This window comes from Gracilinanus agilis, chromosome 5, assembly GCF_016433145.1.
Source record: "Gracilinanus agilis isolate LMUSP501 chromosome 5, AgileGrace, whole genome shotgun sequence".
NCBI lineage: Eukaryota > Metazoa > Chordata > Mammalia > Didelphimorphia > Didelphidae > Gracilinanus > Gracilinanus agilis.
The window spans coordinates 227,439,787-227,466,215 of NC_058134.1; positions in this window are offsets into that span (position 1 = coordinate 227,439,787).

Below are 26,429 nucleotides of genomic sequence, written 5' to 3' on the forward strand. Positions count from 1 at the left end.
CTATGGCGCCTATCTCACTGGTGGCCCAGACAGCTATTTGATTCCTTTTCTCCCTTGCCAAAGAAATTGTATATCTGCTGCTCATTTGTTTGGGGACCCACATTCATGACAATGAGCTTTTTACACACAGACATAGGCTCACATACACTTTTTTTTAATCTCAGATATCAACAGGAATTTTACTAGTGACTAGTTTCTGCTGTCATTCCCCTGAGAATGATAGAGCCACATGAAGAAAGCGAGAAAAAGGAGGAGAGTAGGACAAATTGAAGTTAAGTGGCATGCCCACAATAACATAGCTAGGAAATATCAGAGCTTGGCAGAGTTAAAACTAAGGTAGGGTGATTAAGACGTGGTCCACAGGGGTGGAATTTTGAATAGCACTTGCTTTCTATGAAGTAGAAATAACTAGGTATCAAAAATAATTTGTGAAAATTAAAAAAAAATCATTGGTGATCATGCCTCAGGTAAAGTCCTCTTGGACATAGCCACACACTTCTCCCTCTTTTAGCAGAGTTAATATATCTTAGAAATTCCTTTTCTTCGGAGCCTTATATCTCAAAGTCCCATGACTTTTCCCAAGGAACACTCCTTCTTTAAAAGGTTGAATTGATGGCACCTTTCATTTCGCCTATTCCAGACATTTCATCATACTTGCCCTTGCTTCTCTCCAAATTACATTCTTAGAGTGGAAATAAAATTTTGATTCAACCAATAGACAGTTATTAAAAATCTACTATGGTCAATGTGCTAGGAATTCAAAGAAAAAATGAGACAGTTTCTTTGTTTCTCTATTCTTAAGAGGATTATAGACTAATAAGTAGGAAATACAGTTTTTTAAAATGGTCGCCTGGACCAGAGAGATCATCATGATACAGTGGAAAAAGTGATGTTTCTAGAACCTACAGATCTCATTTCCAATCATATTTCTGATGCTTAGCTGTGTGATTTCAGGCAAGTGACTTTACTCTCCAAACCTCCATTTACTCATCTATAAAACCAAGAGTTCTTCACATTTTTTGCATGTGCCACAGACTTCTTTGACAATGTGATGAAGCCCATGGACTCCTTCTTCAAATCACGTTTTAAAATACCTAAAATAAAATTCATAGAATTACAAAAGAAATCAATTCTATTGAAATAGTTATCCAAGTATTTTAGAAAGCCAATTCTCAGACCCTAGGTTAAGAATATCTATAGTAGATGGTTTCTGAAGTTTGTTCCAGCTATAGGTCTAATACTCTATGGTCCTTGAAACAAGTTCAAGGCCTCTGTTTGAAGGAGGCTGAACTTAGAAGTAAGAATTCAAAAGCCACAGCAAGAGAAAAGTGAACAAATGCAATTCAAAGGTCATTCTCCTTCTGGAAGGTATAGATTGCGTTCCTAAAGACACACTGGGAAAGGAGTCAGTACATGCATGGAAGAAAGCAAGGATCCAAGACTTTTTGGAAGGACAACATATAGGTTTACATCTGCCTATTAAAGATGTCTTGGAAGTGACTTTAAAGAAAACAAATCCCAGGGCTCATGCTGCTTGAATGAGCTGCCAATGGGCCGTCAGAGCCAATGCAAGCATTGGACCCTTGTTTTGAAGGCTCTTAGTGGGAAGGGATCTGGAGGCCTAAGGAATTAATTCATAACCTATACCTCTCCATGTGTAGTCTGCTTGGCAGGAACACACCCAGAGGATTTTTCTGTTGATGGTCCTGAGCTCTCCAGTTCTGTCTCTCAGACGCCAACATACTTAAATCTGGTCACCAAGACATTCAAGAGATAAGGCAAGGCCATTCTCTATTCATAATTCTATGAATAGTCTATACATTCACACATTTGAATTCATGGAAGCCCAATTCACAAAGAAAACAAAATCAATTTCCCATTTTTCTTTGGGACTGGGACTCACTCTGTTTTAGAGCTAGGTCTGTGTTCCATGTTCTGTCCAAACTGGACTGGCCTAGATCTTTTTTTCTCCTTCTGCCCTCTCCTATTTCTGCTCTAAAGGAAGCAATGTGCAATAGTGAAAAGAGATGACTCTAGATTTAGAGGATGTTATGGGTTCAAATATTTGAATGACCTTGTGTAAATCATTTTGCTTCCTCTCTGGGATTCATATTCTTCCTCAATAAAATAAATTTGAACTAGATGAGCTCTGAGGTGTCTTCCAGTTAGACATTGATTTTCATGCTTAAAAGAAGAGAAGGGTATTAAATAGATATTGATATAGTGTTTACTATGTTCCAGGATATGAGTCAACATATGGACCCATTTAATTTGTCTTGGTATTTCCAGGACCTGGCACAATGCCCAGCATACAGCAAGCCCTTATTAAATGTTTGTTGATTGATATGTATCTCTTCTTTTCCCATCATGACCCACATCCAACAAGTATCTAAGTCTTGTCTATTCAATCTCTTTGATCCTTCTCTCATATCCATTCCCTTCTCTCTACTCCCATCTCTCAAATTCAGGACTTCCTCACCTCTCACCTGAACTATTGTACTAAACTACCTCCTGTAATCTGTCAGAACAATAGCTCTAATCCAATCATCTCACGTCACTGGTCAAAATTCTGCCTGTTGTTTATAAGTTAAATATCAAATCTTTACTTTGGCATTTAAGCAACTCAATAGTCTCTCTAAAAAATATTTTAACCATTTTGGAGTCATGAATCCCTTTCGTGATCATTTGAACCTGACAGACTCTCCAGAAAAAAAATGTTGTGAATAATTGAAGGAAATACTATATTTCACTTATAAGTCAATCAACAACTAGCTGAGTGACCTTGGGCAAGTCACTTAACCTCCACTGCCTAACCATTACCGCTTTCTGCCTTGGAACCAATATATAGTATTGATTCTAACGTGGAAGTTAAAGGTTAAAAAATAAGTTAATGAGCATAAAGACCTTTTTTTCTTCACTCAAGTTCATAGATCTCCCTGAAATATATCCAGGGGGTGCTTTGAGAAGGGTCCATGGACCCTAATTTAAGAATCTTTAGTCTAACAGGCAGAACCAAAATGACAGAGTTCAGGGAACAACCCAGCTAAACTTTCCCAACTTCCCCACCAAACAACTTTAAAAAAAACCTCAAATCAAATTTTGGCAGAGTCAACAAAAGTGGCAGAGTCAACAAAAGGTAAGAGTGTCCCCACTCACGACAACTTGGGAGGTTGGCAGAAGAGGTTTATGACACTGGGGTGGAGACTGAGAGGCCCAGAGCATGGGCCTCAGAAGTGGCTACCACAATGCCATCACCAGCAACAGCAGTAGCTTCAAAAGTTCTCAAGCTCAAAGATAGTGATGGAGTCAGATAGCTAGTCAATAAGAGATTATAGGGGACCTTTGCTGGCACTGGGGTGTGTGGTTCCAAGATGGAGAGAGCCCTGATGCTTTGATACTGTAGAAAAGCAGGGAGCCAGTCAGAGTTTTAGAGCCAAGAGGAGTTCTAGTACCTGTGGCTGCAGAAAAGCAAAGGTTTTTTCTGGGTCAAGGTCAGAGTGCAGAGTAGAAAATCAGTGACTATACCTTTCCTTCAATCACACCACCTTTAAAAAGCACCAAAAACTTGAATAAAGTTCAAAGTCAGGAAATAGGCTGAAAAAATAGCAATCGAAGAAAAAACACTTGACCACAAAAATCTACTATGATAGCAGGGAAGACCAAGACACAAACTCAGAAGACAACAATGTGAAAACAACTATAAACAAATTCTCAAAGAAATATGCTAATTGTACTTAAGGTCAAGAAAAATTCTTCAAAGACTTAAAGAAAGCAATAAATGTGGTAGAGGAAAATTAGGAAAAGAAATAAGGCTAATGCAAGAAAATTGGGGAAAGAAAATTAACAGTTTGGTAAAAGAGGCACAAAAGTTGACTGAAGAAAAGAATTTCTTAAGAAGTAAAACTGGCTAACTAGAAAAGAAAGTATAAAAGCAGACTGAAGAAAAATATGTTTTTAATTAGAATTGGGCAACCGAAAGCTAATGAATCCACAAGACATCAAGAAACAATAAAATATTAAGAGAAAAGGGGTACTGATAGAAAAAGAGAGAAGTTGGAGGTGGCAGTGGTCAGAAGCAAAACATATTAAGAATGGACATGATGAAAAGAGAGAGAAAAGAATAAACAAGGGGAAAATAGAATGGAGGGGAATACATAGTAGTCATTAACTGTGAATGTGAATGTGCTGAACTTATCCATACAATGGAAGCATTCAGCAAAGTGAATTAAAAAACAGAATGTTACAATATGTTGTTTATAAAAAACACACTAGAAGCAGACACACACACACACACACAAAGTAAAAGTTTAGATTAGAGAGAAAGCAGAAAAATGGGGGGGGGGGTATTGCAAATTTCTCTGATAAATGCCTCATTTCTCAAATATCTGGAGAAACAAGTAAAATTTATAAGAAAACAAGCCATTCCCCAATTGATAAATGATCAAAGGATATCAACAGGCAGTTTTCAGAAGAAGAAATCAAAACTATTTATAGTTACATGAAAGAATGCTCTAAAACGCTAAAAAAATGCTCTAAAAACAGTTTAGAGAAATGCAAATTAAAACAAAACTAAAATAACTCTGAGTTACCACCTCTTATCTATCAGACTGTATAATATGACAAAAAAAAAAAAAGAAAAGAACAAATACAGGAGGGGATGTGGAAAAATTGGAACACTAAAATGCTGTTGATGGGGTTGTGAACTTATCTAACCAGTAGGGAAAGCAATTTGAAACTTTGTCCAAAGAACTATAAAACTGTACATATCCTTTGATCCAGCAATAGTACTATGAGGTCTAAAATCCAAAGAGATCCCAAAAAAGAAAATGGACCTATCTGTACAAAAATGATTATAGCAGCTCTTTGTGTGGTGGCAAAGAACTGGAAATTGAGGGGATGTCCATCAATTAGGGAATGGCTGAACAAGTTGTGGTTTATGATATACTATTATGCTATAAGAAATGAAGAGCAGGGTGCATGTCATTGTAATGGAACACTTTTGTGCTGTGGGAAATGAAGACAGTAGTAGTTTCAGAAAAACATGGCAAAAAGAATATGAAGAAAATAAAAGAAAATAAAGAAAACTATGTGCACAAAAATATTTATAGCTGCATTCTTTGTAGTGGCAAAAAATTGGAAAATGAGCGGATGCCCTTCGATTGGGGAATGGCTGAACAAATTGTGGTATCTGATGGTGATGGAATACTATTGTGCTAAAAGGAATAATGAATTGGAAGAATTCCATGTGAAATGGAAAGACATCCAGGAATTTGATGCAGAGTGAAAGGAGCAGAACCAGGAGAACACTGTACACAGAGACGGATACACTGTGGCATAATTGAATGTAATGGACTTCTGTACTAGCAGCAATGCAATGACCCAGGACAACTCTGAGGGACTTATGAGAAAGATCACTATCCACATTCAGAGAAAGAACTGTGGGAATAGAAATGCAGAAGAAAAAAACATTTCCTTGATCACATAGTTTGATGGGATATGATTGGGGATATAGACTCTAAATGATTGCAAATATTAATAATATGAAAATAGATATTGATCAATGATATATGTAAAATCCAGTTAAATTGCTCATTGGCTATGGGAGAGGGGAGGGAAAGAACATGAATTATGTAGCCATGGAAAAATATTCTAAAATAATTAATTAAATAATTAGAAAAAAGAAAAACATGGCAAGAGCTATATAAACAAATGAAAAGTGAAGTGAGAAGAACCAGGGCATCATTGTGAATAGTAACAATAATGCCATAATGATGATTAACCATAAAAGATTTGGCTCCTCTAATTAATGCATTTCAAGACAATTCCAAAGGACTTGTGACAAAAAATGCTATCCACCTCCAGAGAGGTGTACAAATAAAGTATAAGTTACTTACTTTATTCCCCCCCCTTTTTTTTTTTTTACCAATCTAGCTAATATGGAAATATGCTTTGTAAGATTTCACATGTAAGTTGAGAATTGTTTAGAATGTCTTTTCAGTGAGTGGGTTAGAAATAGTAGGGGTAAAAGAAGTAGAAGAATTTGGAACTCAAATTTTAAAAGAAAAGCATGTTAAAATTATTTATTTTTTTTTAAATAGAAAGAGGTCTTGGTCTAGCTTTAAGCTACCTCTCCATCATAATTTCATATAAACTAAATTTCTCATACTGTCTTGAGATAGAGTACTATACAGGTCACAAATCATTAGACCTAGAACAGGGAGCCCTACGCTCAATATTGAAGGGTTCCTGGTATGAACGAGTCAGGAAGGTATTTAAGATTCATTCAAAAGCTGACTCTAATGAGCAAAGTGCTCATGGACCAAGACTTATGAATATATTTCTAATATTTCATATGATTGATTGCCAGGTCCTTAAATTTGGATGAGGTTAAATTTGGTTGATCTTAAAAGCCAAACCTCTACTGTTATCTCTTGTGTGTAAGCTCACAGAAAAGTTTTATAGGGTCCTTTGAAATATCAAAGATTCACACCTGCATTCCTAAGATAAGACTGGTACCAGCTTTCTGGAAAGGAGAAGAGTCCTGGCCTGGATACCTGGCGACCTATTGTGTTATCATCCATCCTTTTGACGTTGTCATTAAAGTGTTAAAACTTTTAATGTAACGAATCAGTGATGGCAACCCTGCCACCCCTTCCTTTTGCAACCACCCTTAAGAAACAGATCAGCTCCCTCATTTGGGGTCAGTCGGACACTCTCTCCCTGACCATTGGTGTAAGGGCTGACAAGCTGAACATGATGCTGAAGAATCCTATGACTCTGTGTCTATTTTCTCTTTTTATGTCCTTCCTACCTTAATCTTTAAGCCTTCCACCCATATTCCCTCAATCCCCAGCTTCCCTTTCAGGTGCTCAACCCATGCAAGAATATCTGATAGCTGCAGGACAGCTATAAATATCTACCTCTTTTATAATCATGGACAAGTCCACTATTGTCTCTAAACCTCAGTTTCTTCAACTGTAACATGGAATGATAATATCTGCCACATCTTCCTCAAGTTGTTAGAAAACTCAAATGAGATCATATTTTAGAGACTAGTATAAATGGCAGTTATTATCAAGCCAAAGTAGGCTAGAATTTTCCTATTCCCTGATCTTGACTCAGCAGCCTATTGCTATACCTAGAACACATGCCTTCACCTATTGAATTCCTTTTCCCTCAAACAGAGATGGTGTGGGAAAGTAGACAGAAACTGACCCTGGATCAGAAGACACTTAGTTCAGGTCATTCTACTGACCCATCCTGACTGGGTAGCCTAGAGCAAATCACTGAACCTCTTAGTCCTCTAGGAAGCTCTCCAAGACTATAAATATGTAGAAAAGGCACAAACCTGCTTCGGAGGAGGACGTTCCCTCATCTGTGAGTTCACTAGATCAAAGGAATCATAGGACTAATCCCTATCTCCTAAATCTGGGCCAAGACCTCTAACCGGCCCTCTATCATTTATGCCATCATACTTCTCTTGATTATTTTAGGTCAGGCCAAGAATTCTCAGGGGAAGTCATTGTACTGTCGTGTCAGTTTTTAGCTGAATCTCGTAGACAGAATGCCAGACACACCAGCTGTTACTATGTATAGCATTTATATCTGGGGCATAGTAACTTCAGCCAAGGAATGATAAATTGTTTCTTTACCCGACTGTTTTGATATCTTCCTCAGTACAGTCATAAAAATTAGGTGCATGGGGGGGGGGGATTTTTTACTTGTTTGAGGAACAGCCAGTGTCCTTACCTGTCGCCATCTATCAGGGGTGAAGCGGAATAAGTCACTGACCCATCCCAGTGGCTGGGTTTCTCTTCTCACCCTGAACCTGGCATACTGACCAAAGATGGCCAAGGATTCTCTTCCTCAAGACTCCGGTGAATCATTCTAACTCGAGATGTTTTCTCTCTCGTCTAGCATTAATTAAACGAGGGAGTGGGGTAGAGAGGGATCGATCATTTATACCACTCACTGTATACTGTATAGGCACTGCACTGAGAGCTTTACAAATATTTAATTCAACAGAACTCCAATTGGGAGATATCATCAATGTTCCAACATAAATGTTCATTTGATCAAGAAGCATTTAAGTGCCTACTATGTGCCAGGCACTAGGCTGTTGTTCAGTTATTTCCAGATATGTCTGACTGTTTGTGACCCCATTGGGCTTTTCTTGGAAAAGATATTGGAGTGTTTTGCCATTTACTTCTCCAGCTCATTTTACAGATAAGAAACAGAGAAAAATAGGATTACGTGAGTCATTCAGGTCACACAGCTGGTAAGTGTCTGAGACCAGAACTCGGGTCTTCCTGACTCCAGGCACGGCACTCTATCCACTGAGCTACCTCGGTACTTAATAAATGCTTGTTGAAATATATTGAATAGCTTGCACAGTAGTCTACAGGTATACCGTAAGAAGCAGAATCATTAGTTCTATTCAAGCCCAAGTCTGATGATTCTAGACCAGAGGGTGGTTCTTAAATTTTTGATTCATGGAGCCCTTTGGCAGTCTGGTGAAGCCTATGGGTCCATTCTCAGAACACTGTTTCTTAAAACATAAAATAAAATAGAGGATTTGTTTTTATTTTAAACCCTCACCTTCCATCTTAGAATCAATACCGTGTATTGGTTCCAAGGCAGAAGAGTGGTAAGGGCTAGGCGATGGGGGGAGGAGGGGGTTAAATGATTTACCTAGGGTCACCCAGCTGAGAAGTGTCTGAGGATGGTTTTGAACCCAGGACTTCCCATACCTAGTCCTGGCTTTCTATGCACTGGGCCACCTAGCTGACTCCAATATAGGGTTTACAAAGGAAACAGATTATTTTTAAAAACACTTTTAAAATATTCTAAAAATCAATCATATATGTATATAAAGAGAGTTCACAGGATCCTAGATTTTGAACCCCTGTGCAGACAAACTATTCTATAACTCCACCATCTTGTCTCTAGAATTAGGAACTTAACTTGGCTCCTCATTTGAATAATCACAAGTGAGATGGTTGAGGAAGGAGGTCTATGGGTTGCGGACATCTTTTTTTCAGACTGCTGGAGAATCTCAGGTAGAACAGGATTGAGTGGTTTTGAATGTTGAAACCACTCTGAACATTTATGTGTCCTAACAACTGCTCACCACCCAGGACATCTATTAGTAGCTAGACTCAGAGAAAATCTCTACTTTTCAATGGGAGAGAGGTGGGATGGACAGGTGGGGATCCTGGAAGTCTACTCCTGACCACTACCCTGAGGACACCCAAGGAGTTCTGCTAGGGTTCACACTAGAGAGATAGTGGGAACTTAATAGTCAGCATTTGCCCATGGGTGCCTTGACCGCAAGTGCCCTACGGACTTGAGGCCTATGGCTTATTGCCTCGTATTCCAGGAAATTTGAAGGCCCCCTGGGCTCGGCCAACTTTGGACATAAATGTCCCAAAATCAGCAAATAAGTTCTGTAAGGTGGCCAAGGCAACAGCAACTACTTCTGAGAATGTAATGAGGTAAAAAGGGGGCATGCACAGTGATTTACCAACTTTCCTTTCTGTAAGAGGTTGGCTTGAAACTGAATTGAAACTCAAATTTAGAGAATTTTAATCTTAGAGATATGGAAAGAGGCAGCATGAAAAACTAAAGAGAGAGAGGGATGATCTCAGTATCTAAAAGATACAATTCAAGTCCTACCTCTAACACAGTGAATGTGTGACCTTGGATAAGTCACAAGTCACTTAAACTTTTAGTGGAGGGCAGCCATATGAGATTCTATTTGCAAAAAAAGGTTCTGATCCCCATTGGTAAAAGGAAGTTCCTTCCTGATACTTTCCTGAAATCATAGGCCCAGTAAATATAAATATAATTGTGTGTGTGTGTGTAGAGAAAGAGAAAGAGAGAGAAGACAGACAGAGAGGAGACAGAGAGAGAGAGAAGACAGAGAGAGAGAGAGAAGAAGGGAGGGAGAAATATCTTTTTAGTATGTAGATTTATCTAAAAATATAGACCTGCTTGATCAATGACACATGCGAAACCCAGTGGACTTGCTCATTGGCTACGGGAGGAGGGTAGGAGGAGAAGAGGGAATGAACATGAATCATGTAACCATGGAAAAATATTCTAAATTAAATAAATAGATTTTTAAAAATAAAAATAAAAATGTAGACCTGCCTCTCTCTGTCTCAGTATCTGTCTCTCTCTCCCTCCCCTCTCTGCATGTATTTATGTATAGATGAGAAGTTTCAAGCCATGGGCAAGGAAGTCTTCACTTACTACAGCTCTCAGAGACCATCTACTAAAGCTGGAGGGGTTCATGAAGAGGGAGCCCACACCACCCAAATCACAGATCCTTGACATAAGGAAATAAAGGGCTGGATGCTGGTCTCGGTCCCCACTTCTTCCTGCATTAAGTTGGTGAAAACATAAATGGAGCTCTTTACCACCAACATATGATGAAGGCCAGTTACAAGAATGAGGCTAAGAGATGACATTTGAAGAAAAGATGGGCCTTCTTTCATGCTTTCCAACTTTCTAACTATATTTTTTTTTAAAGAAAGAAAGAATAAAGACACTTTTCAAAAATCAGAACTATGTTTCCAGTTGGATGGAGATTTCTGGTAAGAAACTCTCTCTACCCCTCCTCACGGACATCCTCTCAGAAATAGGTCCTTAGAGAGCTGCCTGGGACATTAAAATGTTAAGTGATTTGCCCACTGGCGGCACAACCCATGTTTCCTGACTCCAAGACTCACTTTCTAGCCTCTCCCCTATACTGCTTCTCCTAGGTGACACTAAATGAATATGTTTCCTAGTCATCCTTGAAACTTTAGATTCCTACTTCTCATGGGGCAGCTAGGTGGCACCATAGGGCATAGATTGCTGGGCCTGAAGTCAAAGACTTATCTTCCTGAGTTCAAATCCAGCTTTAGACACTTACAAGCTGGGTGACCCCAGGCAAGGCACTTAATCCTGTTTACCTCAGTTTCCCCCTCTGTAAGATGACCCAGAGAAGAAAATGGCCAACACTCCAGTATCTTTGCCAAGAAAACTCTAAATGAAGAGTCAGACATGATGGGAAAATGACAGTAACAATAATAATTCTCATAGGATCATAGATACAGGGTTGGACTGATTCTTGGAGAGGCAATAGAAAACCCTGGACTTGATGTCAGTGAGTATGAGGTTCAAATTCTTCTCTGACTTTAAAAACTAATAACAGCTCTGTCGACCTGGGCAAGTCACTTAACTCATGAATCTCTGTTAAAATGAGGGTTATAAAGAGTACCTAGACCTCACCAGGTGGTGTTAAGAGCTTCTAATGAGAGCATGTAGGTAGAGGCCTTTATTTGACTTTTCAGCTGTTATTATTAGAGATCTCGTAGTCCAAATCATTCATTTCCAAATCAAAATATCATAGACCTAGAGGAGGAAGGAATTTCAGAGCTCAGCTAATTTGGCCCCTCCTCTACCACTTTGTAAATGGGGAAATTAAGACCCTGAGGAAGGAAGGAATTTTCCTATCATACAGGTAATAAATTACAATACCAATATTTGTAAGCACATCCTCTGACACTAGAAATAAGTCCTCTTGAATCCAAAGCAGATTGCCTGTGTGTTTTGTTTTGTTTTGAAGGGAGAGAAGGGGAGGATCCAGCCCTGTGATTCCATTGGTACAGAGCGTTATGGGTGAGGAAACTCCCTTAGCTATTGCACCTTGTCCAAAACTTGGTCTTAGAGAGTTACCTGGAGCACTGAAGTTTAAGAGACTTGCCCAAGGTCACACAGCCAGGATGTGTCAGAAGAGAAATGGAAGCCAAATCATCCAGGCCAGTTTTCTGTCCATTACTCTGCCTCCCTCTGATGCCACCTGAATCTCATTATAGCTAGACAAATAGGAGAAATGGGTCTTTAGAGAACTCAATAGTGAACTTAATCCCTTGCACTTGAGGAAAGAGAAGAATCCCAAAATGAATGAAGATTGCTCTCCATGAAGTGGGTAATGAAAGACCTGGCCCTTCTAAATTAAGAAACCCTAAACCCACTGCTTCTAAAGGAAGCCAAAGAAACCAGGGTTACTGGAATTTCCATAGAAGGGATGATCCCACCACCAAGTGACATCAGTCCCAGAACTGTAAGATATGAAGCCAATTAAGTCAAGTGTCCTCAGTCTCTTGGGTCATCCATCCATCTGAATACTGGAAGGCAGGCTTCCAAAGCACCAGAAACATGCATCATCCACTAACCATTGTGCAACCACTTGGGAGGCATTCAAACCATCCAAGTTACTTGACCTTTTCATTTCTTCACACTCTGGCTCCCCTCAGAAGACACCCATGCACACAGTACACACAAATGCTAATACATTCCATAGACCATCAGCTGTTGTCATTTCTTTGGAGCAAAGTAAATCCTTTATCAGAGGGTAAGACTCTCCATTCACTGGAAAGAGATCATAATCAAATTCCAAGATCAATAGTTGTGTCAACAACTCCATAACATCTTTAGAACTATCTTTGTCTTTAATTATATTATTTTGTACAAGACTCTCACTGATGTGTAAGTATAAATGATCATAGGCCTAACACTGATCAGATCTCAGAGGTCACCGAATATAAACCCTTTACTTGCCAGATAAGGAAACTGAGACCTTGAGGGGCTAAGAGACTTGCCTAAGATCACACAGGTAGTAAAACATCAAAGGTAGAATTTGAACTCAAGTCCTCTGACTCCACAGCCAATATTCCCAGGGTCATACTACCTTTGGCTTCCTTCTTAAATAGACTATAAATTCCCCAACAGTAAGAATCATGACTCATGATTCTCTAGCATCCTCTGGGGCAGTGTTGGGTTCTTAGCCTGTGTTATGAAATTTATGGATTAGGCATAGTAGAAAAGGCACCAGATTAGGAATCAAGAACTCAAAATTCTGGTGGTTGACTCTACCACTAACTATATTTATTCTTGTTCAGACATTTTTCAGTCATGTCTCACTGTTCATGATCCCATTGGGGTTTTCTTAGCAGAGACACTCAAGAGGTTTGCCATTTCCTTCTCCAGCTTATTTTATAAGATGAGGAAACTGAGGCAAACAGGTTAAGTGACTTTCCCAGGGTCACACAGTTAGTAAGTATCTGAAGTCAGTTTGAACTCATGAAGATAAATCTTCCTGGCTCCAGGCTCAGCTAGTTAAATGGCCTTATGCAAATCATTTTGCTATTCTAAAGGCTCAGTTTCTTCATTTGTAAAATTGGGTGATTGGTCTAGGTCTGGGTATTTTCCCTACCAGATTCCCTTGTATTTATTCTGTTAATATTCTGTATCTAATAATAAATGTTTGTGTTGGTTCTCCCCAGCAGAATTCAGGCTATTTGAGGATTAGGATGGTTCCATTTTTTTCCTCTGTGCTCCCTGCATCGAGAACAGTGCCCCATACATAGCTTCTCCATAAATAATTCTTAACTGCCAATTGATTAATGTTCCTTGAGGTCAGGATAGTGGCTTTCCTATGCAGTTTTTATTGTCTTGCATAGCAGGGGTTAATTTAGTTTACTTGAAGTGAATGGAACTTCAGTGATTCAAACCTAGTGTACTAGACACAATGATGGTATTGGAATCAACTAGGTCTGGGTTCGAAACACATTGAGAAATGTTCTAGCTGTGTGGCCCTGGGCCAGTGGATTTATTTCTCTGGATCTTAGTTTTCCCATATATGAAATTAATAGGGCAAACGTGACAGCCTTTGAGTTCTCTTCAAGCTCTGATCTATGATTCTGTGACCCCATAAACTGAATTAAATTCGATGACAGCTCTTCAATTCTGTGATTCTACCTCTGACTCGACTGGCTAAATCATTCTTAAAAAGAAAAAAACAGCAAGCTAATTAAAGAGAAGACCAGATTATTAGGTGATTCCCCTGATTGTGAACTAAGTCAATAAGGAATCTCAGTGGAACCCTGCTCCGCAGCACCCTCTCCCATCATTCTGTGAGAACCAAAACTCAACGCTGCCTTTGGGCCGAGGAGTGAGAGAATGACAAGGGAATGAGGCTGGCCCCTCTGTTTTGAAAACCTGATATTCAACATGTATCATTTTGGTCGAATTTGGCCCTTTTCCTTCGCACGAGGACTAGCATTACAGTTCCAAAGTGGGCCCACAAGGTCATTGAACCAATGAGCAAATCAAAATGGCTTTTTATTGGTGTTCCTCATGGCACACATCCCAGGGAATTTTGCAGGGGACTATATAGAATAAGCAGCTTGAGTGATGATGAAGAAGCCAAGGGAAACAAATGAGTCTTTATTTGGGGTTATATGAAATGAAACCATGTCAAAGACATAAATCACTGGGAGTGGGGCAGGGGGGAGGGAGGAAAGGTTCAAATCCAAGGTAAACCAGTGCTGAAAGCTCTCTGTCTGGAAACTTTGCCCTCTAGTAGACTGAAATTCACCCAAGGTCAACCCAAGACTAAGGTCAGAGGCAGGGCTTGGAATAGAAGCCTCCATCCCTGGTGTTCCAAGGGCTACTCAGAACTCTGGAGCTAGCATTTCATCCCAATGGAAAACAATCAAGGCATCCGCTATGTGTCAGCCTTAACTCCAATGGGGCAGGTTGCAGAGAGGCGAATTGTAGTTTAATGAAAAGAAAAACTTACTAACAATTGTGTTGTTCAACTCTTCTTCTTGGCAAAGATATTCTGTTCCCACTTCCCTCTCCAGTGTGTTTTGTGTTTTTTTTTTTTACAGATGAGAAACTGAGGCAGATATGGGTAGGGAGACTTGGCCAGGGTCAATCAGAACAATCCAAAAGTGGAATGGGCTGTTTCGGTCAATTAACTAACCTTTCTAAAGTGCTGATTCTATGACAGGCATTATGCCAAATGCTGGGGATGCAAAGAAAAGCAAAAACCAATCTCCGTTCTCAAGGAGCTTACAGTCTAATGAATTCTCCTTCGTCAGCAGTCTTCTTCATCTGGCAGATGGGTGTCCATTTACGATAAATATAAGGAGGGGATTTTTGTTCAGATACTGATTAGAGGGTGCTTCTCCCTCTGAGATTTTAGGATATCATCATTTCATCATCACACCTACTTAGAGTTTGTACTTCAAAAACTAGAGTCATTAATGAAAGTATTTTCTCCTCCAATGAGATCCATTAGAACATTGAGTTTAGAGTCGGGAACACATAAGGTTCAATTCTGTCCAGGCATTTCCTACCTCTGAGGTTAGGGGTGAGTCACCTCTCTATGGCTGTTTCCACAACTATAAAATGAGGGCGTTAAACTCAATGATCTCCGACATGGTGCTTCCAAATCTAAGATCAGGGGATCCATCTTCACTTTCTTGTGTCCATGTTCTCCTAAAATTCTTTCCCAGAGGGCTCACCCAACTTGGTGGGGATCTTCCTCTGGGTTTCAGTATTACAAGGGTAGCAGTTCAGAATCTGGTCTGTCAATCTCTCATCCCTTGTTTTCACTGCATGTCTATACTCCCTCCTTTTTGGACATATATCTCTTTCACCATAGTTTTATGTTGCTTCTTCCATGTAATCCAGCAAAATGGGTGGATGAGAACAATTTGGTCCAACAGTCATGAAGGTAATTGAAGTAGGCACTAATAAGAATCTAAAGCATGTTCAGATACCAAAGATGCTAAGGTCGGCAAACATTTATTAAGTGCCTACTATGTGCCAGGGACTGTGCTAGGGGCTGGGAATATAAAGACAAAAAAAAATAAAAGAAAGAAAGAATCCCTTCCCTCAAACAGCTTACATTCTACAAGAGTGAAACAAATACACAGATAAGTTACTACGAAATACACCCTGGAGGGTCTTGGCATCTTTATCTGACCAAGCACTAAGCCTTCCACAGTGCTTGCTTCAGTTGCCTTCCTGGCTGTTGGACCAAATTGTTCTCATCTGCCCATTCCACCAGTGTAAGTCTTTATATGAGGGGAGGCAGGGTAGACATCCCCCAAGTCACCAATGGGTTTGAGGCCTGTTGCCTTGACTTTTGTCTTGGGGACTTCAATAACTCTGGAAGAGAAAGTAAGACTGATGACTTTGAGCAACTCTACTTCATTTAAATCCAATTCATACATGAGTTAAGACATCACCCTCAAGATGTCATTGGTCCTTTTCATAACAAAGGATAAGCATTAATAAATTATAGCCAATTTATACCTCCCCTGTGACTCTCCCATTGCCCTTTGGATAACATAATTTTTTTTATTGTTCAGAGATTTAGTTTTCCATGATGGACAGCCACATGGCATCGGCTAAAGAATGTTAGTATTAAAAATGGATTTTTGTTTCAGAGAAAACCTTGAGACCACTGAAAGCCCTGCCCAGTTTCTTAAATTCAATACATCCCACATTTTACCTTTTGTGGTCCATTTCATTAGCTACCTGAAGTTTTGTCCTAGATACAAACGCTGAAGAACTATCTCTGATCCATACAGCCAACATCATGTAATAGTCTGAACAATAAACATTCTGCATTGATTTGGTTTTTCCTTTGTGGACTGTTAGACCAAAGTCTTTTCCATGATTGTAGGTTTCATTCTATATGTAATTTAAGAAAAAAACTCCATATAAAGTACCTACTCTTACCTTCCTTCTGTTGATTAATTCCAATTTATCCAGCATGTAGCATGTTTATACATAGATTGGAGGTCCTTGAGGGTAGGACATGTCTTTTGCCTTCCTCTGTGTCCCCAGTGCTAAGCCCAGTATATAACAGCAGTTTAATAAATATTTATGACTGACTGGTTACCCTGAGCAGGGTACTCTGGGGAGGGAGGGATAAAAACAAAGCATTCCCTTCCCAGAGGGAGCTTACTTTCCCCTGAATTCTCTGCTTGGCCACTGAATGAATGAATAAATAAATGAAAAGGAATTTAGGAAGTACTTATAATGCAGGAAGCACTATGCTAAGTGCTAGAGACAGAAAGAAAAGCCAGACACTGGCTGAAGATCCAGTGCAGCATTATTATTGCAATAAGTCAATCGACTTCTGTTCATGGAGGAGCTGCTCTTCTAGGCAATGTGCTAAGTACCACAATAGGTGTAAAAAAGTATGAGATGTCATCCCTGCTGTCAGAAAGCTTACAACCTACTAAGGGACTTGGGGCAAATATGCAGGAAAGAGGAAGTAATTATACAAGACAGCATGAATGTAAGGAGAAGTAGGTGATGCAATGGATAGAACACAAGCCATGGAGTCAGGAAGACCCAGGTTCAAATCTGATCTTGGACACCTTCCTAGCTCTGTGACCTTTATCCCTTTCTGCCTCAGTTTCCTCATCTGTAAAATGATCTGGAAAAGGAAATGCAAACCACTCTAGCAACTCTGCCAAGAAAACTCCAAATGGGGTCGCAAAGAGTCAGACAAAGCTGAAATGACTGAACAATAACAAACAAGTATAAGGACAAGATATATAACTCAGGGGAGAGACTTTTTTCTGGCTGGAGTGGTGAGGAGAGTCTACAGTGAAGGAGGACGATCTGAACTAGGCTTTGATACCTGGGTGGGATTTGGGTAGATGGCTGAGTTGGAGAGGAGAATACAAATAAGGATAATGGCTTGGGCAAAAGCTTGGAGGTAGGGATATTCCAGAGATAGTGAATAGACTTTAACCTGGGCAGACCTGGGCTGATATGAAATGAACTTTTAACTAAGAATGAAAATGGATTTCTAAGTAATAATGAGGAAATCACATTTATTTCAGCATCCAGACATTTTCCTGTTGTTGCATAAAGCTAATGAGCTTCAGAAGATGTGGCTTAAAGAAAAAAAAAATAAAGACCTTGGAAGGCATCCATATCACATGACCCCTGATAAAGCCTTGACCCCAGCTATCGTAGTCCCATGACCCTTTTGGGCAGCTTGCAGGAGCTTATGTTATCACTCTAATTTATCCAAAGAGTGGAAAGGATGCTTTATCAGAAAAAGGAGCTTGAAAAGACTGATTAAGTATTTGGCCAGTGAGTAAAGAAAATGTTGTGACAAAGCATTACTTTATTGTTGTTGTTGTTGTTATATGAAAACTTTAACACTGACAGGAACCATTCATCCAAAAGCTGATCCAAACTTGGGGTATAGCCAAGAAAAGCCTGAATTTTAGATTTTTATCCCAGTCAGAGTAGAAATACATACACACAGAAACACACACACACACATAATGAGAGGAAGGGAGGATAGACAGAGGCAGAGAGAAACAGAGAAAGAGAAGGAATAGAAAACAGACACAGAGAGACAGACAATGAGAAAGACAAGAGTCCTCTAAGTGTTGTCAAGGAAAGGGCTTATGATTTATACTCCGAATCAACTAAGTTGATAATAATGAATGAATTAAAAATAAGTTCACTCTAGAGTGTACTGTTACCTCTGTGTGTGTGTGAGTGTGTGTGTGTGTGTGTGTGTGTGTGTGTGTGTGTGTGTGTGTAATTAGAATCAACATGACCTGTTTTCCTATTTTGGCTCTTGCCCTGTGTGATCATGGACAAAACTCTCTGAGTCTCAGACCATACCCTAACACTTAATCTAAAAGGAAAAAAAATATATTGACAGATGTGATCTGTATTGATGAAGGGCATTTCCAGGAAAATGACAGTTACAGTCTTAGGTTCAATCAATGAACAGACATTTATTAAATGACTACTAGGTGACAATGACAAGCATCATGCTAGGGACTGAGGAATATGTAAAGACAAAATACAAAGTAGTCCCTGCTCTCAAGGTATTTGAAGACGGTTTTTTGAGACATTATAGATATAAATGTGTGCATATCCATACCTGACAGGCAGTGTGGTAGAGCAGACAGAGAGCTGGCTTTGGACTCAAGGAGATCTAAGTTCAAGTCCCACCTCTGCCACACACTGAATGCGTGCCCCTGTGCAGCTTACTGGATCTCTCAGTGCCCCCAAGCAACATTCTAAGAGTTTTAAGTTACAGAACAATTAATTACTGCTCTCTGCTTTAGCTGAGAGAATTTTTTCACTTGGAGTTCCTTATGCCAATGAAATCACAGATTCAGGCAAAATAATACCTATCCATGGAGACACACACACATATTGTAATGTGCCTATGCACTCAGAGTCCTAGTGGATTTAGCCCTTTGCACTACTTTTTTTACATTAATCCTTTATAATTAACGTGGGTAAAAATAAAATAGTCTATGCATTAAAAAATAATAATAATTAATGTGGGTACTAGATGGCTATGGAGGATCTCATGTATCAAGTCAGCGAAGTTTTCCTGTATTTTCTTGTAGTCATTATATTGACCGCTGTTCCAAATAGAAGTCATCTATTTCCTCCCAATCTTGTTTACATAAAATCTGCTTTGAGATGAGACTATTTTGGGGGGGAAAGGCGTGTATTTCAAAGAATTACAAAGCATTAAAGATTCATTTAAGGCTTATAGGATTATAGATTTAGATTTAAATTCGGAAAGGGATTTAGAGGCCATCAAGTCCATCCCATAATTTTACAAAAGATAAAACTAAGGCAGACAGAGGTTAAGTGACTTGTCCAAGATCACACAGTTACTAAGTATCTGAAGCAAGATCTGAGTTCGGATCTTTCTGACTTTTAAGTCCAGGGCTCCATCCACTGTGATATCATGTTATTGTTTAGTAGTTTTTCAGTGGCATCTGATTCTTCATGACTCCATTTGGGGTTTTCTTGGCAGAGATCCTGGGACAATTGACCATTTCCTTCTCATTTTCATTTCCAACTCATTTTAGAGATGAGGAAACTGAGGCAAACAGAGTGAAGTTACTTATTCAGGGTCACACAGTTAGTAAGTGTCTGAAGCCAGATATTCAAACCCAGAGAAATAAGTCATCTGGCTGCCCACAGTGTCACCTAGCTACCCCTTTTCACCAGTCTTGGAAACTTTCCTACTTTAAGTCTAAACAAAAGAAGTATTCAAGACTAGGCTCTCCAAATAGTTTTATTAAAGATGACATTGCACAATTTTTTTTTCAGTGAAATTCACTCTTTTGGGGGAGGCTGGAAGGTGAGCCTTATAAGCCTCATGCACAGAAGCATCCATGGGAATCTGAGCTTCACAAACTCTGTTCAACCCTTTTGTAGAATACATAGCCTTGCTTTTATTCCAGGGTCGAAACATTCAGTCTGATCCTCTCTTCTTGCTCCTGAGGTTGGTTGTTGGTTCAGATACAGAAACTGCTTCTCAATGCTGGCTCCTCAGTCCCGCACCCCAGAACCCTAACCACCATCTTCAGCTCTTAGGTTGCCAGTCCGACATTTCTGGATCTTTCCTGGGATGGAGTCTGCCTGCCACAGCCTTTCTTCTCTCCTCAACCATACAGATGTGATCCTGCTCTTTGAAAGGCTCTTAACCCCTGCTCTTGACAAAATCTTATTAATCTTATTGGGAGGTCCAATCCCAGGGCAGTGTTGCACCAAAAGGGAAAATATAGCAAAAGTAATTTTTTTAATACAGTGGCTAAAAAAAATGCCATGGGGGAAGAGGAATCAAAAAGGGCCACCCCAAGGTGCACAGCATACCCAACTTATGGAGTGAAAATACATATTGCCCAGTCAGTCATATGATCATAGATTTAGAGATGGGAAGGACATTAGATACAGATACCCTCATTTTTCAGATGAGGAAACTGAGTAACAGAGAGATGAAGGGATTTGTCCGGGTCACATATAGAGTTGATGCTACTAAAATACAGCTGCATTAATTGGTTTTCTAGTGTTTGTATTTTTTTGACTACTAAACAGAAGGGGTGTTTTTCTATTTCCAGAAAGACTGATTTGTTTAGGAGATGTCTGAGGTGGGAATTGAACCTGGGTCTTGCCGACTCCGAGCCCAGCGCTTTGACAAGCAGCTTATGGAAAGAGTGTATGTATGCTTGGAGTACACACTACAGAACTATTTGGGGGTTGGGGAGGGGCAGCTAGGTGGCTTAGTAAATAGAGTCACACTGGATATTGGAGGTCCTAGGTTCAAATCTAGCCTCAGACACTTTCTGGCTGTGCAACTCTGGGAAAGTCATTTAACTCCAGTTTCCTAGCCCTTACCATTCTTGGAACTTAGAACTAATACTCAGTATCTATTCTAGGACAGAAGTTAAGGTTTTGGGGGTGGTTTGTAAGGTGCATTGGGAACGAGAGGAAGAGAGGGGGCTGTATGGGACTTAGGGAATTGAGCTGTGTTTTTAATGACAAAAGGTTATTTTTTAAAAATTGATATTCTCTAAGTGACACTAGATGGCTTTGAATCATGAAACACCTTCTACTGGGAAAAATCCAAATCGCAAGTAATTGAAAGGCCAATGGAAACATGCCCAGCGAGTGTGAGCAGGCTACAGCATATTAGCAGTGATGATCTGCACGTGAGATGTGACATAAAAGGTATGACTGAACACGCATGCACATGTCCAGAAGGGGAGGTGGGCCCATAATATAGTGAGAATGAGACACAACAGATGGACAGCCTGAGTGGTACCCTGGGATCCCTGCAAGAATTTTTAAAAATATAATAAAACCCTGAGGAAGGCCCCTCGCATTTGGTGGGGGGATTCATGGTGGAGGGTTCATGGAAAATATGGATAAGGATTTCACAGGATACGAAGACATGGGGGAGCCAAGATCATCATGGTCAGGGAAAGGAGCAGCAGCACCAGTAAAATCACAGAGCCGCCAACTCACCAAAGTATGGAATGGATGACGATGATGATGGTGATGGTGATGATAATTAGAATTTATGTGTTGTTCCTGAGGCTAATTGTTAGGGTTTTTAAGCCAATTGTTCCATTGTTCTAGCCTTGAATAAGCAAAGTATGAAGCTAAAAAGAGAGGTGCCCTCTACAAGCTTTCTGGTCCCAAATGGCAGGGACAATCTCACTTTTGTACTTAAACCCCAGGAATCTAAGGGTCTGATACACAGTAGGTACTTAATAAATTCTTGCCAATTGATTGTTTCAATCCTTATTTCATTCATTTATTCATAGTGAGCCTAAAGGCACAGACTAGCAAGCAAAGCAGCAAAAAGTATGGAATTTAGTTACCAGGTGAAATCTTGCTCAGACCCAGAGGTCTTTCCACAGTCACGAGAGAAGAGCCAAGGGGAATAACATAAGAATCCACGGAGGTGGGGAAAGCTAGGTGACTCAGTCGATTGAGAACGAGCCCTAGAGGACCTGGGTTTAAAGCTGGTCTCAGACATGCCCCCACTGTGTGACCCTGGGCAAGTCACTGAACCTCCATTGCCTAGCGGTTATTGCTCTCTTGCCTTGGAACGGATGCACAGTATTGATTCTAAGATGGAAGGTAAGGTTTAAGCAAAAAAAAAGAAGAAGCTATAAAGTGCAAGGAAGAGGAGGCAAAAGGTCTCTGGCTACAGATCCACCTTTTGGAGAAGAAAGCAGAAAGGATGCCAGAAGACCTTTGCATAAGACTCTGCTCTAATTTAGTTGCTTGTTGATTAGTCATTTTTCAATGATATCCGACTCCTTATTACCCCAAGTGAAGTTCTCTTAGCAAAGATGCTGGGATGATTTGCCATTTTTTTCTCCAGATCATTTCACAGATGAGGAAACTGAGGCAGACAGAGGTTAAGTGACTAGTAAGTGTTGAACTCAGGTCTTCCTGACTCCAGGCCATTGTGCTCTATCCATTCATCATGCCACCTAACTGCCCCATATTAGGTATATACTAGGCAGCTTTTGTCATTTCTGACTAGTTGGATGACCTTCAAGAAAGGATAAAACTCATTTGAAGAGGGCATGCTTGGCATGGATGAGGCACCATGTTTGCATGGTGGCATCTTTAATTATTGGGAAGGGAGCCTTTGTTAGAAAGGTAGTTTGCATCATCTCTTCTATAGGGTCACAATTGAGTTATTACATTTACAGATCATTCAGCTTGAATTTATTGTTCTTTTTCATTGACCTGAAGTCATTTTGTATAGTTTCCCGGCATTGGTCCAAACAATAGTCAGGTTTTTTGGAAGTCCTCACACTTATCATTTCTTTTGTGGTTGTTCAGTCATTTCAGTTGTGTCCTGCTCTTCCTGACCCCATTTTGGGTTTTCTTTGCAAAGAGAGTGGAGCAGTTGGCCATTTCCTTCTGCAGCTTAGTATCTGTATCCCCAGAGTTTAGCATAGTACTTGGCAGAAAGTAAACATTTAATAAGTGCCTTTTTCACTTGTTCATTCATTTTTTCATTTTTGATCTATTGATCTGGTTGGAGCTGAGTGAGAAGGATAAAGTTTAGTCTCAGTAAAGAGTGAGAAGGATAAAAGTAAGTCTTGATAAACTCCCCTCCCCTTCCTCCCCACACGCAAACTCCAAACACCTAAAAGGCATCATAGGGTAACAGAAAAGAATACGCAATCCTGAACATTACTTCCCAAGAATGTGCCGAGCCCATAATAGGATATGAGTTGATGTGATTCTTAATTATCAGGTGATAATTAAAAAACTGCCAAGATGGTGAACCAGGCAGTCTCCTCTGTGAATCTGGCCCATCTGTTCTGGAAAACAACTAAGATTTAGGAGCAAAGGGTGTCTGGTCTAGAGTTGAAAATGACCTGAGAGGTCATTCAGATGGTCTCAAAGACTCAGAGATTATAAAATCATAAGTTTAGAAATGGAAGGATCTTAACAGGTCATCTAGTCTAACTCACTCATTTTAAAGAAATGGAAACTGAGACCCAGGGAAGTGAAGTGACTTGCCCAGGATGACCCAGGTAACAAAGGGCAGAGTCAGAATTTCAACACGAATCTTCTGGTCCCAAACCAGTGCTTTCTGTTCTGTTCCACTTGAAAAAAAATCGTTAAGTCAAGTTAAATAAATTAATAATTTTTAAGTATTTAATTTTATGAAATCTTGAGTGAATAAATATTTTATGCCCTTTGATCTAGTGATGACACTAGAAGACAAAAAGATATCTTAGATAAAGGAAAGGTTTTTTTTCCTTTGCCAACCAATTTATAGCGGCACCTTTAGTAATATCAAGACCTGGAAATAAAACAATGCCACTTGGGGAATGGCTGAACAAACTGCAACATGTCAATATTGCGAAATGTCATTGTATAGGAAAAAAAGATACATATGAAGGAGTCAGGAATAAATGAAAACTGATGCAAAGTGATAGACATACTCTAAGGAGAACAGTAGATACGATGACTATAATAATGTTAACCTCAAGAGCCCCCAAAAGAAGCCAGTTGTGTAATAACCAACCTTGGTCCTAGTGAATAGTTAATGGAATATTTTTCTTTCTTCTTGGCAAATAGGCAAAGGATCAGAGGAACAAAATTTGTACACACATATGAGATTAGCTCATTATATCATTTGTTCTTGTTTACCTCTTTTAGCCAATTAGGCAGCCAGCATTAATTAAGCCCCTACTATGTGCCAGGCTCTAGGGATACAAAAAAGGCCAAAAAGTAGTTCCTGCTCTCAAGGAGCTCACAGTCAAATTCAAACAAAGGAGGGTTCAAACACTAGGGGCATGGGTAATGTGGAAATGACTAATGCAAAGATAAATGACATCAAAAAATTAATGATATCAATAATATATTATTTTAAGTTAAGCTTCCTATGGAGTACTTTTAGGAATTTTCTTTTCAAGTAAAGAGTCTCTTATAATAATGTATTTGATGCTGTGTACCATAAAATGTAGATACAATGGATTTGACTTATCCTAAATTATTTTCTTCAGCAAGCAAACAATATATTTCCATCATACTAAAGACATAGGTGGAGCAGAGGATAGCTAGAGCACTGGGGCTAGAGTCAGGAAGATCTGAATTTAAATATATATATATGTCTATATTTATAATGAATATATATGTGTGTGTATGTATGTGCTCATATGCACATATATTTACACACATATCTACACAAATACACACATATTCTATATATATGTATATATATATGCATGTGTTATATAGAAGATAGAGAGCTAGAGGAGATGGAGATATGAAACAGAAAGAGGGAGACGGAAATATAGGCATTGGAAGAAAAGGCTGACTGTAGTAGGTAGCACATGGGCTAAGCCTTGAAGAAAGCTAGAGATTCTAAGATGTGAGGAGAGAGTTCATTCTAGACCTGGAGGACTGTATCTGTACAGAGACCCAAAGACAAGAGATGGGGTTCTTAGTTGAGAACCCAGGAAGTAGACCAGTTTGGCTAAGAATTCATGAAAGGGAACACTGCCCATTCAGCCTAGAAAAGCAGCCCGAAGCCATAATTTTGAAGGGATTTCCATGCCAAACTGAGGAGTTTGTATTTTAACTCCCAATCAAGAAAACTGAGCCTGCCAAGATATAAAATTTCCCAATGAGTGATCAAAGGTCATGTCAGCACCTATGACCAGGTTGGTTCCCAGCACACTCTGGGCACTTCATGTTTGGGATTGTGGTTTAGATGACTTCTTTTTCAATATTTTTTTCAGCTCTAACATTACCCAATATCATCCCTCTAAAGCACGTCCATATAATTGTTCTTCTAATACTTTGAAAGCTTTCCAAAAAATGGTTTTCTTTATAATCCTATGTATTTTATTTTATGTAGTTAAGATGATTCTGAGAAGGGATCCATCCATAGGCTCCTCCTGCTTATGGAGCCCATGAAACAAAAATAATTATCCCCTAGTCAAGAACTTAACTATTCAGAAGCATCCCCAGGGTCTAATGGTACCCAAGTTGGAATAGGTGCAATGGGATCACTGTTCATTTCCCCCCATAATTTTCTTATTCAACCTAAGGGATGCCTAGGAAGGGGGCGAGGGTGGGACAAGGTAGAAAAGTCTATATGGAATTGGCCTCCATTTCCAGAACTGAGTAGTTCAAGTAGGAAGAGTTCTAGATTTACTTCAGCTCTAAATCTATGATCCTATGTCTTTCATGAAGATTTCCTTTCTGTACAACCAATTACCACCAGAAAAAAGTTTAGGGCCTTTAAAATTACTGAAACACAATGAAATAGTGAAATCCTGTGACCAACATCTGGGAATCTTATTTTCTAAAGAGAGTGTTGATGATTCAACAATCATTTTACTTAGGGCTTAACTTGAGACTCCAAGGGTATAGGAACTTCCTAAGTAAAAAAATTCTCTCTATTAATGCAGAATAGCACCAGCTCTGAAGTTCATAGTCTTAGATAGCTGTCAAGAACCTTGAAATGTTTCATGACACCCATAATTATACAGTCTTTTTTATGTACAATTACAATATGTACTTATTACAATAGTCTGCCAAAAGTATGACTTGAACTCTAATCTTGGGGTTGTCTTACTATCCACTACATTATGCTAGTTAAATCAGATAGTAGGAGGAGTAAGAGGAAAGGGAAAGAAAGAAAGAAAGAAAGAAAGAAAGAAAGAAAGAAAGAAAGAAAGAAAGAAAGAAAGAAAGAAAGAAAGAAAGAAAGAAAGAAAGAAAGAAAGAAAGAAAGGAAG